The sequence below is a fragment of the Ovis canadensis genome, chromosome 6 (assembly GCF_042477335.2).
Source record: "Ovis canadensis isolate MfBH-ARS-UI-01 breed Bighorn chromosome 6, ARS-UI_OviCan_v2, whole genome shotgun sequence".
NCBI lineage: Eukaryota > Metazoa > Chordata > Mammalia > Artiodactyla > Bovidae > Ovis > Ovis canadensis.
Genome location: NC_091250.1, coordinates 114,512,329 through 114,519,526, shown reverse-complemented (window position 1 = coordinate 114,519,526; position 7,198 = coordinate 114,512,329). Strand labels below are relative to the sequence as shown.

General features: G+C 43.1%; 1 protein-coding gene across 1 annotated transcript in view; it reads left to right on the top strand.

Annotated features, from left to right (window-relative positions):
* Positions 1-1,977: 1,977 nt before the first annotated feature.
* The window catches only part of PLAC8 (placenta associated 8), a 34,365-nt gene continuing 29,144 nt past the window's right edge, over positions 1,978-7,198 (top strand). Inside the window, exon 1 of the mRNA XM_069594558.1 lies at positions 1,978-2,423. The gene's annotated coding sequence lies outside the window, so the exon portion shown is untranslated. The remainder of the gene's footprint in view (positions 2,424-7,198) is intronic.

The window sequence follows — 7,198 nt, the reverse complement described above, 5'->3', positions numbered from 1 at the left end:
ATGCTACCTCTGCCACCTTGCTAAGATGTTGGTCCAAAAGGCTAGTCTTCTAATTTTAGAGGTAAGGAACCCAAAGGTTACATTTTGAGTTGACTTCCAGAGGCCTCACAGCTATCAAGGTGCACAACCAGGATTTTATTCCACATCCGCTCAGCTACAAACATGTCTAATTTCTACACGTGATGTTACTACATCACATCCAATTTCTATATAACATTTTTTTTTTACACTTGAGCTTCTTCTTTTTGAAATAGCTTCATAACATTTTGATTTCTGATTCATAATTTAAGCCTTTCAGATGTGAGAGTGGCCAGTCTTTTCACTCCCTCTGAGGTTGTGTGGAATGGCAGATCTTTCTCCCTAGAGCAGACTGTAAGGTGAAAATGTGGGGCGGGATAAAGCGTAGACCTCAGTGGACAAAGACTACAGTCCCACGTCAGCCAATTCCTAGCTGCCACTTAACATTGCTGTGACTCAGTTTCCTTGCCAGTTAAATGGAGGTGACAATCATACCTACCCCACAGAATTGTGTGTGTGTGTGTTCAGCTGCTCAGCCATGTTCAATTCTTTGGGACCTCATGGATGATAGCCCACCAGGCTCCTCTGTTTATGGGATTCTCCAGGCAAGAATACCGGAGTGGGTTGCCATTTCCTCCCCCAGGGGTTCTTCTCAAGCTAGGGATTGAACCCTCATCTCCTGCATCTCCGGCACTGCAGGTGGATTCTTTACCACTGGGCTGCCATACAATTTTACATACAGAATTGTGAGGAAAATTCAATAAATCAACACATAAAAAGCTTTTAGAGGACCTCCCTGGTGGTCCAGTGGCCAAGACTCTGTGCTCTCACTGCCGGAGGCCCAGGTTTGATCCCTAATCAGGGAACTAGACCCACATGCTGCAACTAAAAGCTCACATGTGTCAACTACAAGTTGTCATTTGCCATCTGCCTCTGCAGGAATTCCTTGTGACTCAGCTGGTAAAGAATCTGCACGCAATGCAGGAGACCTAGGTTTGATCCCTGGGTTGGGAAAATGCCCTGGAGAAGGGAAAGGCTACCCACTCCGGTATTCTGGCCCGGAGAATTCCATGGGTCCATGGGGTCGCAAAGAGTCGAACATGACTGAGCGACTTTCACTTCGCTGCAAAGAGTCGAACATGGCTGAGCGACTTTCACTTCGCTTCGCTTCACTTCTGCGGGAACTGATTTCTGTGCTGCTGCGGCTCTTGACCTTCAACACGCCCTGAAGGGAATTCAGGAGTGGGGCACTCTGTGTTGGCAGAGTCAGGTCTTCAGAGAGTTAAATATTTTCGGGAACTGATTTTCTGAGCCCAATCCTTGCATTTCCTCGTCTCTAGAAAAGTACTAAATCCCTTCATGGGGGACATCAGCTCCTTGTGACTAGAAGAAAACTTTTGCCAATCAGGCAAAAACTTTTGCCTGATTGAATGAACTCCCCCTTCATCAAAACCACATGTATACCGACTGTCCCCCCATCACTGTGGAGCAGCTTCTCAGCACTATCTGAGGTGCTATCTCCTGGGCTACAGTCCTCATTTTGCCCCAAAGAAAACTTAACTAGCAACTCTCACGTTGTGCATCTTTTTAAGCTGACACATACCACCACTAAAGATCCCACATGACCCAATGCAACCAAATCCAAAATAAATAAATACTTAAATTAAAAAAAAATTTTTTTTCGTACAGTGCCTCAAGTATTCCCACATGGCTCAGTGGTAAAGAACCCGCCTGCCAATGCAGGAGACACAGTTTCGATCCCTGGGTGGGGAAGATCCCCTCGGAGAGGAAATGGTAACCCACTCCGGTATTCTTGCCAGGGAAATCTCATGGACAGAGGAGCCTGATGGGCTACAGTTCATGGGGTTGCAAAGAGTCAGACACGACTTAGCAACTAAATAATAACAACAATAAGGGAAAACAAATGAGTCCAAAGAGGCAGAAGAAAACAAGCAGTGTATGATTAGATACAGAATTCCCGATAGCTTGTTTTCTCTTAACACTACCGAAGCTCCCCAGTTTAAAAATGGCAATAAATACACACTAAATCTTATTTATTGAGTTAAAGGGTAAAATTTTAAAATTGCTAAGTTCTGCCTGGCAGGGAAAATCAATCAAATTATATAATGAATCAAATCTGTTTTCACCTTTAAAAGATATGAGTGTACGTGATAAAAGGTAGGAGAAGGAACACTTTTTTTTCTTTTAATAGTTTCAGTTTGTAGGAAAAAGAAACATACTTCGAAAATTCTTCTGCCTGGATTTCACTGGCCAATAAAAAACCGCTGAGTATGTACTTTGACTACAACAAACTGCAATTGAATACACTTCTTTCCTGAGTCTTTCACTTCTAGTGAGATTCTCTAAGCCACAAGACACAGCTGCCCAGAACCTATTTCTTAACTGTAAGTACTTTGAAATGAAGCATTTCTTTAAAACTTATCTCAGCACTTAACAAAGAAAGTTCTTTTTAAAAGTATTTGATTTCCTTGTTTCTATTTCTCAACTATAGAGAAATGTTTTAATTTGAGGTTCAGCAGAAGGACCAACGTTTTCTTGTCTAATTGTTTTTTAACTGTAGTAAATTGAGTCATATTCAACATGTGCTAAGCATGTGTGAGGTGCCGCACTTTTCATAAGGTAGTCTTGAACTACTGCTTTCAGCAGGAAACATATATTAGTCTTTGTGTCTATAATTGGGTCATGAATTTCACTGTTTATTTCATACATAGGTATGTTTACTTGTGCTGGTCTAATGTCTTTGTATTTTGTAAACATTTTGCTTGGTTTTTGAAACTTGAGTTTTGAAACTATTCTACTTGAAAACAGAAGATGAAATTTTGCAGTTTTAGCTAAATTATGAGAATAATGAACGAACGAGAATAAATCTTGAGAATCCTTGAATGTGAATTTTTGGTAAGAAAGTAAGGAAAACAGACTAGAATGCTTCAAACTTAAATTCTAGTGCTTTATTTATATGTGTAAAGAAAGAGACCATTTCTCACTATACATTTGTGAGCTTTCAAGATGAGAAGTTATGAGATGAAAATGCTTCCATCCAAGTAAAAAAAAAATTTAACATGGATAAACACCAGAAAGAAGAGGAAAATTGAAGTGATATATTGTTTAATATTAATGAATTAGTGTAGTGTATTAATACTATTAGAAAGATAAGGGGCTATCCTTTTCAAGATAAGGGGCTATTCTTAGAACGATGACGTGTTCCAAGACTGGAAAGACAGGTATAATATTAATTGTGACTATTAATGAATGAAATGAGGACGTTTAAATGGTGAACCAAATCCTGCAAGGTTTCTAGCCATTGAGATCACCCCATGAAAGGAGTCTTTTGCAGACAGGAGTCCCAGTCTCTCTTCCAAGCCTCTCCACCAAGATCCTCACTTCAATTCCTCCCGCCTCCATTCTACCTTTTTTCCTGAGTGGCCCCCATCAATTCTTTCATCACTCACTCTGCTCTGTGGGATCAAAGTTGGCAAGAAATGCAACAACCGTGTAGTCACTCAGTGTTGGGCAGAGTTGCTGATCATGGGAAGGGAACTACAAACTCTCTTGAACCTCCGCTACATTAAACACAGACACTTCACACATTGGGCACCCAGCAGTGTTTGCTAAAGTGGGTTCGATCTGCAGGTATGTTTGAATTTGTTTTCAGTTCTGCTGGGTCTTCACTGCAGCACACGAGCTCTCCTTGTGGTTTGGAGCATGGACTTGTGTGATTGCAAGGTGGATTCCTAACCATCAGACCACCAGGGAAGCCCTATGTCAGCAGTTATTCTTTTTATTTTTTAAATTTTTACTTATCTATGGCTGAGTTGGGTCTTTGTTGCTGCACAGGTTTTCCCTAGTTGTGGCAAGCAGGGACTACCCTCTAGTCGTGGTACACGAGCTTCTCATTCCAGTAGCTTCTCTTGAGGAGCTCTAGGGTGCGCGGGCTTCCATAGTTGCCGCATGGGCTTAGCTGCCCCTTGGCATGTGGAATCTTCTTGGACCACGGATCAAACCCGGGTCCCCTACATTGACAGGTGGATTCTTAACCACTAGACCACCAGGGAAATCCTACAGTTATTCTTAACAGACGAGAAATAAAAACGCCCAGAGATGTGGGTTAGAAGTGTCCCTGGTAAAGTCACTGATGCTCCATTTTCCTGAGATGCACGGGCACACAGCCCAGGGGTGAGCGGGGCTAGGTCAGCCTGTGCTCCTTGACCAGCTGGAGGCCCTGGCATGACTGCATCTACCTGAAGAAGAGGAAGGCATTTTTTTTCAGATTCTCACCAAGGTGGGTCTATGAAGAAGGGCTACATTACTCTACATGACAGCACCCTACGGCAAATGGGGCAGCAGGCCTGGAGGGTCTCAGTCAGATTCCTGGACCTCAGCCCAGCCCACCTAAATCACAATCTCCGGAGATAGTGCCCAAGAATCTACATCATAAACAGCCTCTCCGAGCGGCTTTTACGCACTGAAGCACTGAAGAACACTGAACGGAGGAGACAGGCTTATAGACAAGGTCCCAGAAATTCTTAGGAACGTTGCCAGGCACTAAAGTGATTTCAGGGAAGTTGTCTTTTGTTATCTTGCCCTCAACTCCTGCTGTTGATCTTTAACCTTGAGGGGTTACAGTTAAACACCGTCAGGGACTTAATGCCTGAAGCAACGAAATTTGCAGTTGTTTGGATGTTTTGTGTTTGTTTTTCTTTTATATTTTATTGCAACCTAAAGGATCCCTAGCGGAAAAGGCAATGGCACCCCAATCCAGTACTCTTGCCTGGAGAATCCCAGGGACAGGGGAGCCTGGTGGGCTGCCGTCTATGGGGTCACACAGAGTCGGACACGACTGAAGCGACTTAGCGGTAGCAGCAGCAAAGGATCCCTAGACTTGTGAAATGCTATTTAAGCCTCAGAGAAGCAAGCGTGTTTGTTTTCTCTCCCACTTGATGACTATCAGAGAGTTGAGTAAGAACTTGAATAAGTTCTTGAGTAACAACTCTCATGTGAGAAGATGCAAGATCTTTTACAGGATAAGCTACATTGGTCAAAAAAGAAGTCTGGGATGCTGGTTCTTACTGCTGTCTGCTCTGAGCCAGGCTGGATGGAGCAAGCTTCCCCACTGCTATAGGAAACCTTCCCGAGAAATGAAATTTGAAACCTCCTGGGGCCCCCACTCTCTGCTTGCTTCTCTGTGCTGAAGTCCACAGGTGCACCTGGGGCCTCACCATTTTTCATATTCAAAAGAGGAAGTCAAAAGAAATGAAAGAAACAGAAACCAACCAGAACTTTGACTTTGGGACTAAAAACTGTTTAGGCTCCTGTAAACTTTCCAACAAACTAACTGGCAGTCAGCACACAGCTGCTGGCTACAAAATATTCATATTACCATTGGTGGACTTCAAAAGCACTCAGAGGATGCTCCAGTCTCTGCTTTCAGGGCTAACAGGAGCCAATCTGAATACACAAATACATGTAGTATATACTGAGTGAAGACAGTCAAAGGAAGGAAAGGATGGCTAGATAATTGCAGGCAAGTTTTTATTCTGAAATCTTCAGAAGATTATAATTAAATATTCATATAATGATATTAAAAATCACAGCATAAGTTTTCCCCATGGCTCAGTGGCAAAGAATCCACCTGTAAAGCAGGAGACACAGGAGATGCAGGTTCGATCCCTGGGTTGGGAAGATCCCTTGGAGGAGGAAATGGCAACCCACTCCAGTATTCTTGCCTGGAAAATTCCACAGACAGAGGAGACTGGTGGGCTACAGTCCACAAGGTCACAAAGACTCAGAAGCAACTGAGCATGAGACAGTCAAACAGACAAACAAACATGTTTTTCCTGAAAGAGAACATGAGAAGCATATCAATTCATTCATTCATTCCTGAGTTTCATGAAATTCATGAATGCTAACTGTTTCCAGGCATTGGCTAGGGTCTAAGGAGGAAAACATTCAGACAGCTATAGGATAATCGGTGCAAACCTATACATTATTTTTTGGTCACTGCATTTTCTCTTTGTTTCCAAAATGGGTATTTCTTGCTTTGATTATAAAAGGAATAACTGCTAATTGTAAAACAAAGCTTTTTTCAGACAATGTACAAAATCACAAAGGTAGTTAAAAATATCTATCAACCAGGAACCTAGTGACAACCCCACTCTGCCCAGTTCTCTGTGCTGAAGAGAGAAAACGTGCAACATTTTGTATAGCCTTTCCTGGTTGTTTTGTTCTGATATGTGAAGATGAAAAGGAAAGGTAAAAGAAAGTTCAAACATACTTTAAAAAAAAAAAAAAAGCATTTCCTGCAATGCCTCTTCTTCCCAGGCCCCAGAAACGGGAAGCCATCATTCAAAAGGATGGTTTCTGTCATGTGAGTACTGAGGTTTGGAATGTGGGCTGCCTAGCAGTCTAAGGAGTTTGGGAAAGAACTGCCACTGCTTAAGTGGTTTCCAAGGATGAGCGCTAGACTGTGTCTGATGCACCCCAGCTGTAGTCAGGACGACACACTGAGACTAGTACCAGGCACACTAATGGGCACCTACTATGAGCCAGGCCCTCCACTGAGATTTGGAGATACGTCAGCAGACAAAGCCCACAAATATTCCCTGCCCTGGTAGAGCTTACATGCAGGATTGGGAGCTTCCTTTTCCTAAAATCAAGACAATTATTGTTAAAAAAAAAAAAAAAAGGTGTGCAACAGAAATGGCATGACTGCAGTTTGTTGGAGAAGGCAATGGCACCCCACTCCAGTACTCCACTCCAGTACTCTTGCCTAGAAAATCCATGGGCGGAGAAGCCTGGTAGGCTGCAGTCCATGGGGTCGCTTAGAGTCGGACACGACTAAGCAACTTCACTTTCACTTTTCACTTTCATGCATTGGAGAAGGAAATGGCAACCCACTCCAGGGTTCTTGCCTGGAGAATCCCAGGGACGGGGAAGCCTAGTGGGCTGCTGTCTATGGGGTCGCACAGAGTCAGACACGGCTGAAGCGACTTAGCATCAGCAGTAGCAGTAGCAGCAGCAGTTTGTTTACTTTTTTGTCATGAATCCACAGAAGGAGTTTGTTTTGAAAGCTGTGGTTGCTTCTTGTGATAAAAAAAAAAAAATAGACGTGGGCAGGAAGTAGAATCTGAGGCCAGCCTGTGTGTGTGCTGTGCTAAATCGC